The sequence below is a fragment of the Vespa crabro genome, chromosome 11 (genome assembly GCF_910589235.1).
Source record: "Vespa crabro chromosome 11, iyVesCrab1.2, whole genome shotgun sequence".
NCBI classification, from domain to species: Eukaryota; Metazoa; Arthropoda; class Insecta; order Hymenoptera; family Vespidae; genus Vespa; species Vespa crabro.
The window spans coordinates 7,254,255-7,266,407 of NC_060965.1; the positions used below are offsets into that span (position 1 = coordinate 7,254,255).

The 12,153-nt window shown below is 30.6% G+C and overlaps 1 protein-coding gene across 1 annotated transcript in view; it reads right to left on the minus strand.

Moving 5' to 3' along the window:
* The window catches only part of LOC124427910 (semaphorin-1A), a 324,222-nt gene extending 312,147 nt beyond the window's left edge, over window positions 1-12,075 (minus strand). The window contains exon 1 of the mRNA XM_046971339.1: window positions 11,141-12,075. The gene's annotated coding sequence lies outside the window, so the exon portion shown is untranslated. The remainder of the gene's footprint in view (window positions 1-11,140) is intronic.
* Between the last annotated feature and the right edge of the window lie 78 nt (window positions 12,076-12,153).

Here is a 12,153-nt window from a genome sequence, read left to right on the forward strand (position 1 = left end):
GATCGAGCTTATAAAGTGTAACCGAGGTCACCCTGTATACGTTGGCTTTACATCTCGAGAAAAGACCGATCGATCGTGGCTCTCTCGTCGAACGAGAAAGATCGACGTCGATCGTAAGGGGACCCGATGAAAGAAAGAAAGAAAGAGGGATAGGAAGCAAGAGAAGGGGAGAAGGAGAGAGGAAAAAAAAGAGAGAAAGAGAGAGAGATAGAAAGAGAGAGAGAGAGAGAGAGAGAGAGAGAGAGAGAGAGAGACTGCGGCAGACTTTTATCGAGAAGTACTTCAGTTACTTCGCTCCGCATCGGATATTCGCTATATCGACTGGCCAATTAATTCTTAGCCCATAGAGCTGTGAGTACTACGAGAAAAGTAAAAGAAAGAAGGAAAAAAGAAAAAAGAAGAAAAGAAAAAATAAAATAAAATAAAATAAAATAAAATAAAAATAATAATAGAAAGCAAAAAAAAAAGAAAGGAAAGAAGGAAGGATGGAAAAAGTTACGAATAGTTACGTAAAGCGTTACTATATATACTATATACAAGTTTATCCAACTTTATATATCGTATGTATATTCGAGCTGACCAATCGATCTGGTCAAACGAAAGAGAGAATTAACGTACATATGTATGTACATATATATATATATATATATATATATATATATATATATATATATGTACATATATGTTATATATATATGTATATATGTATGTATGTATGTACATGTATGATTTAACTACAAAATGGGGTATCTAGCAAAACATATCAAAAAAAAAGACGATACAATTTCTTTTTCTTTTCTTGTTCCTTTTCTCTTTTATTCATTTATTTTTTTTTCCTTTTCTTTTTATCTTATTTGCTTAACTTAAAACGTTCTTCTAGTTTGATCTATTTTTTTTTTTTTCATCAAAGAAATTTGTTAATTCTTTTTGTCGACAGTGCACGGTTTATACCGAATCACGTAACAAGCGGACTCTCTCTCTCTCTCTCTCTCTCTCTCTCTCTCTCTCTCTCTCTTCCACTCTTTCTCTTTCTCTCTCCCTCTCTTTCTCTCTCTCTCTCCTGTTTGTTTGTTTTTATCTCTTTTTTTCTTTATTTGTTTTCTTTCCATACATTCCATGTTCCTTTCTTCTCGTGGTAGCTTTTCGAAATCAAAGCGGCTTTATCGTTAAACTCCGACCGGTCGCGCTTCTAAATTTGAAACGACGTCGACGTCGTTCGAAGTGGCCCTTAAAGGACGCCCTCAGCTTTTGTTCCCCGAAGGCCGGCTCTATCGATTGGCGAAATATTGTTATCGAGTTGCCGTCACGGTGAATCAACGATGCGAGGAAGAAAGCGAGTACGAAGATGATGGTTAAAGGTTTAAGTCGGAAACAGAAAGAAAAAAAAGAAAAAAGGAAAAAAAAAGAAAAAAAAAAGAAAAAAAAGAAAAAAAAGAAAAAGAGAAAATAAAGAAAGAAAAAAAAGAAATTAAATAAGTAACATAACGAAAAGTAAATTAATATTAAATATGACCCTATACGTAACGACAATTTAAAAAAAATTAATAATTAACAATGGGAATGAATGTTATGCTATATGAACCGTTCACAAGCCAAATCGATTAACTCCACTTTTTGAATTTTTTTAAATTCAAGTATTAAAGCACTTGATGGAATTCTCACTTTTTATATTCATAATAAATTTCCGTTATTTTATACCATTAAATGATAAAATTTTTTTTGTTATCGAATAAAAAATAATTTATTTCAGGAGCCAATTTGATCAGTTCGGTATTCTAATTAAATCGTTGCAATAATGCAATTCAAACATAGCAGCAAGACTTCAATGACTAACGATAAATTATCTAGTAGTGTATTTAAAGTAATTCAAATGACTTATAAGGATTTTTTCTCAACAAAATACCAGCATTAACAGAAAAGTAACAATTATAGAGATACCAATAAATTGGCTTAAAATGCGCTAGATAAAATTAGAAAGATCTAAATTCCACGTCGTACAATTCAAATGTAATTTTAACGAAGATTTAGAGGCATTATAAGGAAATCTCTGCAGCAGGAAGATCACTAGATCTGAAGGATGTAGACTAGTCATTGTTATATCCTAAAATGTAGAACTGTAACAAAAGAAAAGAGGAAATATATGATGAACCTTTTGAAATTCATTTCTCCTATGATTATTATAAAAATTTAAGAATCAAGACATGATAGGACCTCAAATATAACTGACGAAGAAGACATCATTTATGTTGTTGATGAATCAATCTAAATAAACTAATAATAATAATTGTAATAGTAACCGAACAGTTATTATTTATTTTTTCGAAAAATCTTTAATAAAAAATATATAATAATGGATTTTCTCTGAAATAAAAAAAAAATTTTAAGACTGAATTTGACGTTATTATTTTTGTTCACTTGCCAAATCGATTAACTCCCTTAATTACGCAAAAATTGTAATATTAATAACGATTATTCTAAGACTATTCTATCTTATTCATTTTATATGCCGTTAGATGAAAGCTACGTCTGCATTGCTCTACAATGTTTATTTGATTTCATATTTTAAAAGGAATTTTAAAAAGCAATTTATATTATTTCATCACATTTCTACATTTTTTATTTTATGGAGTTAATCAATTTGGCAAGTGAGCGACTCATCATTGATTGGCATAAAAATAATATATAAATTATGTGTTCATATATGACATCTTGATATGACGTTTGATAATAATATCTTCTTATCGTATTAAATTTTTATCTAATCGTATTATAAGTATTTTGTGCATAGTAAGAAAGTTTCGAACAATTGACCATGGTAAGGACCAAAATATGATTAAGGCTATAAAGCTTATGTATTAACTATACATATAAACATATGTATACATATATGTACATATATATATATATATAAATATTTTTTAATTAAATAGTTTTAATACATTCTCTACGGATAACGTCAATTGGCGAAATTATTTACGTTGCCATGGTGCGTGTGACGTCGTTTGACATCATTAACTGTATCATATAAATCAAAAAAAAAAGGAAAAAAGAAGAAAAGGAAAAGAAATAAATCGCACCTAGCGAAGGTTGCGATTTATATATTTTTTTTTTTAATAAATTAATTTTATCGTGTATTTTATCAAATTAATTTTATTTGATATGTTAAAACCATTAATATTTTTGGATCGATCTGAAAACATGAGAAAAAAAATATTTTTTCCTTGTTTTGCCCATTCAGAATTGTTTATACTATTTACAAAAATATATAGAAGGCTTTAATTGATAATATCAATAATATTTTATGAAATGATATATTTTTAAATACTTCTTTTAATACGTTAGTGATATATCTATACTTATTAAAATTAATGCTATGTATTAAAATGCACGTAATCAGTCTAAGACCTTTGTAGAAATAATTTTAAATGTTGATATATATGTTAAATTTATTTTAACGCGTTTGTCACGCTCAATTGCTTAGAAATTGTCAACACAAGTAGTTAATGTTGTTATGCGTGTCCTTTTTTGTTACTTTACTTTATTCTTTTTTTTCTCTTTACCGATGCACTTTTCAAAAATATTCCTAATCTCACGTAATACTCAAACTATAATCTTCAAATCTTTAAATCTTTGGATATTAATTTGTCATCCTATTTTCCTACTTCTCTTTGATTAGTCGAGCTGCGATAATCTACAATTTATAAAACATTATTGCTACACCAAAAGCAAAAACATTACAATTGCAATGACTCAAACTCTGTACTTTGTCTAAATAAAATCTCAACTTTTTACGAATCGACGAAGCTTAATAGTCCCTATTAAATAATAACCCTAAATCTGGTATTTGATCTCGAGGGATCTTATTCGAACCAGATATCACAATGCAATTTTATAATAGGATATAAAGTGTATGATTAACTTATACGGATATGAATATAAATATGAATACATTATACGAATATATCATACAATACAGATTAATTATTAATTAAGGGCTAATTGAATATATCATTTGTAAGGAGCAATAGGAAAAAAATATATTAAGAAAAGTTCCACGTTTTCATGAGGTCATATATTTGTAAGAGTTTGAAATAAAATATCCGAATTCCGATTAATCCGAAAGTTTTGCTTTATCTTATGGAACACTTTATATTTTTCTAATTAATCAGATATTTTAATCAATTATCTTTGAAAAAATTATTAAACATTTACAGCCCATAATTAATCAATAATAACGTACATAGTTATATGATCAAAGTAGTAGATCAATAGTAGATTATAAAATATAAACAATCTTAAAAGGTTATGAAAAAATTAAAAACATACAAAACAATCTTATGATAAATTTACTTACTATTTTACTAAGGCTGTTAATTGATCTACCATTATTTTGTATGTACGATCAACATCATTATAATCATATTTCTTTGTACATTTTATAACACTTAAATTAAAAATTATAAATTGTTATTTAATTAACAATTTATAATTTTTAATTATAAACTAATAAAATTAGAAAGTTAATTTTTTTTTAATTTTCACGTTAATTATTGATTTTAGGCCAGTACTCTGTTTAATAACTTTTTGAACTTTTTGAAAATAATTGATTAAAATATATAATTAATTAAAACAAAATGCAGAATGTTGCACAAGAAATATTAAAAATCATCCAACTTCTGTTTTAATCAGAAGACGGTTATGTTATTTCGTATAAAATATGTGACATATGAAATCATGAAACTTTTCTTAATATATATTTTCTTTTGTATTACTCCTAACAAACGAGACATTCAACTAATCCTTAATTTATAATCACTCCTTATATTATACATAACTTATGCGATTACGTTGTACTATATATAATATATATATTGTATAAAAATCTTGTATAAATATGTTATACGAATATAATGTATAGTCTTGATGAATTCTTGACAATTCACTATACTATAAATATCTATCTGTTATAATGTGCTGTGTATTAAATATCACCGTAACAAAAGGATTAACAAATAATATTATAACTAGTATATCGATAAACTCTTTGAAAGATTATATTTTTGTTCACAATGATCACAATGGGATAAATTTAGAATGTATTCAACTTGTCTCGACCTGGTTTATATATAACTTTCCTTTATATATAACTTTCAGACAAAATTATAAGATTTCATTTAAAGAAATATCGATGACCTCCATATTTTACAAAATACGACTTTGAAGGTAAAATTTTTCATCCGCTTTCATCTCCTCCTACCACCCATCCCCATCACCACTATAATATCAGTCTTTTCGAATCATACATATATTTTCTTTTTCTTATTTTCAGAAATTCGTTTTTTAATTATTAAAAATAACCGAAATATTCACGCGCTTTCAGTTTGATATGTGTGCGATATGTATACAGTATATTCCGCAAATGGAAATAAATGTAATATAAGTTTCATAATCCATAAAGTTCTAAATCCATAAAAAATTGTCATATAAAAAGAATTACGTTCATATAGATATTATGAATAAAATTTCAACCCAACGTATTATCTTTTATTTAAAATTAAAAGAAAAAAAGAGAGACTAAAAAGAAAACCCGATAAGAGAGCGAGGAGAAAAGCAAATGCAATTAAAAAATGCGATTAAAAAGCTTTCCGTTATTATCTAATATCGGATGAAAATGATGAAAGTTAATTGTCACACTGATCGCAAGTAACTTTCTTGAAGCGATATTTCACCCATGATAGCCTTTAAGGGTTAAAACGTATGTAACATAGGGAGAGAGAGAGAGGGAGAGAGAGAGAGAGAAAGAGGGAATCAGTGAGACAGAGAGAGAGAGAGAGAAAACATGCGAGGAAAGGGAAAGAAAATCAAAGGAGAAGGGTCGTGGATCGTCATCAGCACGCAGATAATTATAGAAACGTTCTATTACACCTTTGAACTCTCTCCCCAAGTGAACGAACGAACGAAAGAGCAAATGAACGAACGAATGAACAAGAAAGCGAATGAACAAGCGAACGAGAGAGAAAGATAGATATATCGGGTAAACAAGCAAGCAAGTAAGCAAGCAAGCAAAGAAGGAAAGAAGGAAGGAAGGAAGGAAGGAAGGAAGGAAGGAAGGAGAGATCCAAAGGCACGTCGTGGGACTTTACCTCAATGGTATTACGGGATTACGAATGGCCACGAATAGCCATTCGAAAGATCCAACGTTCGCGATTCCGCGTTTATCCGTAAGAGGGGAAGAAGTGTATACCGCGAATGAAAGAGCAACCGACTAGCAAGATATATATATAGAGAGAGAGAAAAAAGGAGAAACAGAGATAGAGAGAAGTACGTAGTAGATGTAGATAGAGAAAAAGAGAAAAAACATACATACATATATACATACATACATATATATATATATATATATATATATATATATACAGAGGGAGAGAGAGAGAGAGAGGTAGAGAAATAGAGATAGAGATAGATAGAGATTGGGAAAGAAAGAGAGAGATAAAAAGAGAGAAACAGCAGACAGGAACAGCAAAGAGATAAAGAGAGAAAAAGGACACATAAATACACAGCAGGCAGTAAGAGTGTAAGAGAGAGAGAGAGAGAGAGAGAGAGAGAGAGAGAGAGAGAGAGAGAGAGAGAGAGAGAGAGAGAGAGAGAGAGAGAGAGAAAGCTTTTGCGTTTCCAGTGCATTTCGAATGCACGAAACGGTGGAAAAGTCAGGACGCGCCTTTTCATTAATCTCCATCGGCACGAGTTGGAAACGGCTTGCCACGGTGCCGACACCTTATACTACTCCCAAAATCAATACGAGCGCTCGCGCGCACGGCTTTCCCCGTTATTAAAGATGTGAGAGAGAAGGACCGCGTGTACCCCATGATTCTTCCTTTCCTCCCTTTTCTCCTCCTTCTCCTACACCTCCATCACCACCTCCACCAACTCCACCTCCTCCACCAGCTCCTCCTTCTCCTCCTCATCCTTTTCATCCTCTTCAATCCTCCTCGTCCTAGTCCACCTCTTACAACGGCACACGGATGATAAATATTCCGAGGATGCGTCGAGAGAACAATCGGACTTCAGTTCCGAATCGAGCCGAAGTGAGCCGAACTACCAACCAAGGAACTGAAGCGTGGACGGAAACGAGTCGCGTTGTGATTCGGACGGACATCGAATACTGGACCGCCTTTACCTTTGCTTTTGCTTTTACTTTTCCTTTTGTTCTCGATTTTTCGAAACTAATCCTTTTCTATCGGGAAATATAAATCGCGGCTTTAAAATAAAAGGAAGTACTTAATATCAGCAATTACTAGTTTCAATTGTAAACATGCACTCTCATGCTTTACGTACATCGTCGGCACATACAAAAATACACGTGTGTGCGTGCGTGCGTGTGTGTGTGTATATATATATATATATGTATGTATGTATGTATGAATTCAATTTAAACAATTTTTAAACTCATTAAGTTTCATTCCATCACTCACACCAATGTTTATTATTATTATTGTTATTGTTGTTGTTGTTATTGTATAGTAAAAAGAGATAGATTATATAATTGTGCATGTGCGTGTGTTTGTGCACGCATATGTGTGTATGTTGTATATATATATATATGCATGTATATATATATATGTATGTATGTGTATATATACATATATATATATGTATATAAATGTATATACACAAAACATATTCCCTTAACTCCAGTTGTCCTAATATCTCAGGTCCCAGTACTCCTAATATCACTTCCACTTACATTTATTTACTCCCACTTTCGTGAACAAAGAATCCTTCGATAATAAATAAGAAATATAATACTGAAAAGATTGAATTGATCTTTCCGTGCTAATAACATCTCGATATTAACACTCACACGTATAAATGAAAATCTTCATCCATCTGTATCACACAAGTTTCATTTTGAAAATCTTCAATTCCCTTCATATAATACTTACTACGACCGTAAGATGTAACATTCATTATTAAAAAATAGAACAAAAAAAGTAGATTTGAAAAAGAGATTAAGATAATGACAATATAACGTGATTAACTGCACTTAATTCAATGAATTTTGTAACTCGTTATTCAAAGGAATGCCTAAAAAGAAGAAAAAGAAAAGAAAAAAGTGAGATTAGAATAACGAGCACCAGAATAACGTGATCACTTGTACTTAATTTAACCCATTAACCGTGGAGATTATCGATGGGTTAATGTGAATGTGAAAAATTTATTTCAAATAAAAATGAATGGAGATAAGAAACTTTGGATAAATTATTGAATTCAGAACTGAAAAATTAGAAAATATAATATTTTTTAATAGGAGTAAAAAAATTATTTACTTATTTTTTATCACGAAAAAAGTTAAATCTTCTTAACATGGTAACTTATCCTCTTCAATTAATAAATTAAAGATTTGTTAAGTTTGCTATTGGAATATATATATATATATATATATATATATATATATATATGTACGTATATATATGTGTATATGTATAGCATGTACAATGGCATATAAAATTTATCAAGTAGGATTAATAAAAGATCGAGTAATTTCGAAATATACATGTATGTATGTATTTTTCTTCGTATATGTGTTTCACGATTTGCTCGTTATTCTAACCCCTTTATTCAGATACTTCTTTTAATAACGAGTTTCATAATTGTTCAAATTAAATACGAGAAGAATTTAAATGTGCATTTATTGCAAGCATTTTTATAAATCTGAAATAAAAAAATTACTATAGCATTAAAAAAAAATTAATAAATAAATAAATGCACAATGAATTGAATTTTTTAAATATCTAAACAAATTTTAACAATATTTAAAAAAAAAAATGATATTAGAATATTCTTTTTATATCATATTTGTATACTTAAATAAATAAATATACAATACATTTGTAATCTCTATAAAAATATATAAACAGCTTAAAAAATTAAGATTTAAATATATTAATTCACCTTTAAAAGTAAAGAATTTAGAAATTGATACAAAACGAAAACGTTGATCATGCAATAAAAATAATATACTGCAAGTATATTCTTTAAATATTTTTTAATATATTTTAGAAATATTAAAATAATTTATATATGCTTTTAAATATCATTTAATTTGAGTTTTTCATTTTTTAAATATTACATATTGGAAATATGTAAACACGTAGTTTCAAATACGATCTGCAAAACCTTGATAATACTCATGTCCAAATTTTTATAAATAACTTTTATATTTAAATTAATGTTTAAATAATTATTTTTTAACTTTTAAAATTTATTTCACATTATCGAAATATAATATTAATATATTTTTCATTTAAAATAAAAATATTTATTTAACGTACTCTTTTTAATACTTTATTGCAGAAAAAAATTCTTTTTAGCACACCTACGGATAAACAAGAGTTTCCCGACGCAATATTTTTTATTTAAAATAAATAAATAAATACATAAATAAATAAATAAATAAATATATATATATGTTTAATTCTAAATATTTATCATTTTAAAGGACGAATTTATTTATTTTAAAGCACAAGGTAACCGTTTTAACGTATTACATATTTTTTTAAATAATTCTCTACTAAATTGAACCCGTTAAATACAAATGATCACATTTACTGTGTTTCTTTAATCTCTCTTTTTTTCTATAATTCATTTAATATCGAACTTAAAAATTATTTCTATTAAGTACAATCAACCAAGTTATACACAGTTGAGTCTTTTAAAACACACACATACCCATATAAAATTACATTACATAGATATATACATATATCTAATACGTAGATCAGGTTTACGTATTGCGAATGAAAATATCTCAAATATTCAAATATCAATCGTACTAAGCGCGTATCTCAACGAATGAAAAATTAATTTTAATATCGTTGGATCGCTTATGCACGTACGCATGTATTTTAGAAACCATTTTACAAACATTAATCATTTCGTTGTATGTATGATCCTCTATACCCTTCCCCACCCGACTTCCTAGTGTCCCCTTTTTTCTCCTACTTTGTCCCGCTCTAAGTACTCTAAATCGAATTATCTATTATTTTAATCAAATTTTCGCGATTTGATCATTACCGATTCTCTCTCTCTCTCTCTCTTTCTCTCCTTCACACACATACATTCATTTACCCTCTCTCTTAAAGACATATATACATACATTACGCTTGCTCTCTTTTCTCTATCCTCGCAAAACGTTTAAAAATCCAACAAGGATTCTTTCATTCGTTTAAAATCGTATTATTCATTTCTCTCTCTCTCTCTCTCTCTCTCTCTCTCTCTCTCTCTCTCTCTCTCTCTACGTATGTGTGTGTGTGTGTCAATTGCGTAGAACGAACAAAAAAAAGAAAAAGGAAAAGATCGAGAGGGGGAGGAAGGGGGAAACATATGACTGCAGATATCGACGACAAAATTCGAAACGTCCAATCAACTATCCTCGTTTTTTAACTAACGATCGAATGGACGATTATTAACGTTAGTTAATGATCTCGTCGTCGTATTCCTAAAACGCGAAAAGAGGACAAAAAAAAGAAGAAAGAAAAGGAGAAAAAAGATAGAGGGAGGAAGGGAAGAAAAGGAAGGAAGAAGGGAGGAAAGAAACGAACGAATCGAATGCACTCGAAATATTTCCATGGAATGCATCGAAAATCCTATGTAATAACTTTTGCAACACTTCGCATTATTTCGTAGTAAAACGACGAAACTGACAATAGATTCCTAGAATCACATATGTACATACATTTTTGAAGACCATAGCGAATTCTAAAGAAAGTGTCTTCTTTGAAAAGTGCACGCGATAGTCCTGCCACTCGTTGAGAAGGTAACAAACCCTATGAGGGTCATATCGTTTGGCCGGAAAAAAAAAGAAAGACTGAAAAAAACGGAAGATAGTGCGCGCGTGTGTGTGTGTGTCTATATGTAAAGGAGAGAGATAGAGAGAGAAAATGAGAAAGAAAAATAAAAGAATATATATACATGCATACATATATATATATATATATATATATATATATATATATTCGTTTAGTAAAAACGGTTTTACTATATGTATAGGTATGTATATGATAAAGAAACACGATGGATCTCGTGTGTCAAGGGTGTAAAAGAGTCGAGAAAGAACGGTGTCAAAGTTCGTTGTACTGACCGCAATGCAGTGACCTCCACGGCAGCAGTAACATGCAGGATAGCTTCCCTCGGCGACGTGGCTCGTCGTCGGTGGAGCCTTGAAAAGAGGGTTGAACGAATAGGCTCGTGTCTGCTCTTCGTGACGGTAAGAAAGATCGCATAACATCGACGCTTGCGTTCACTGCTTTCTTCTTCTTCTTCTTTTTCTTCTTATCGGCACATGGCTCCTTTATTTTCTTCTTTTTTGTTATTTTTTTAAATTTTCATTCGACACTGCCACTGCCACTGCCACCCTCGTCGTCCTCGTCCTTCAAGCCGGCTTTCGAAAAACCGTCACTATTATCATCGTTCACTATTACCATCAACACTTTTAGTTATCTTTTTATTTTCTTCGTGAATCACACTAAAATCTTTTTTATCGCTCTTTCTCTCTCTCTCCCTCTCTCTCTCTCTCTCTCTCTCGCTTTATATATTTATCTTTTTCTATCTCATTCTTTCTTTTTCTCTTTCTCTTTCTTTCTTTTTCTCTTTTACTTTCTTTCTTTTTTCTTTTTGTCCTTTTCGTTTTCTCTCTCCTATTGCGTTCGTCCTTTTCGTTCCTCCCGCGATCGTTGGACTCGTCGTCGAACACGAAACGCAAGTAGAGAGAGAGAGAGGACGACGACAACAACGTTTCTCGATCTATACAATACAAATAATACACGTTTTCTTGACGATGACGTTAACGGTTCGTGCTGTCCGTTTGTTCGTCCGTTCGTTCGTTCGGGGGTCCCGCCGGTCTTCGACACGCTTACGAAAAAGTTTTTCAACCTCCGAAGGGCCACCGAATCGATGTGTGATGTTACGCTTCCCAGCTGTCTTTTTTGATTCTGCGGATGTGCCCGCCCGTATCGACATCTCGCGTCGTCTGTTAGTACTATGGAGTAGTCGAAACGATGACGTATAGCCGACATTCGAACCGCGCTAAATTTTAAACGATCTTTTCGTTACCTACCTTTTCTTTATTATACGAGACAAATAAATTGTAGGCTC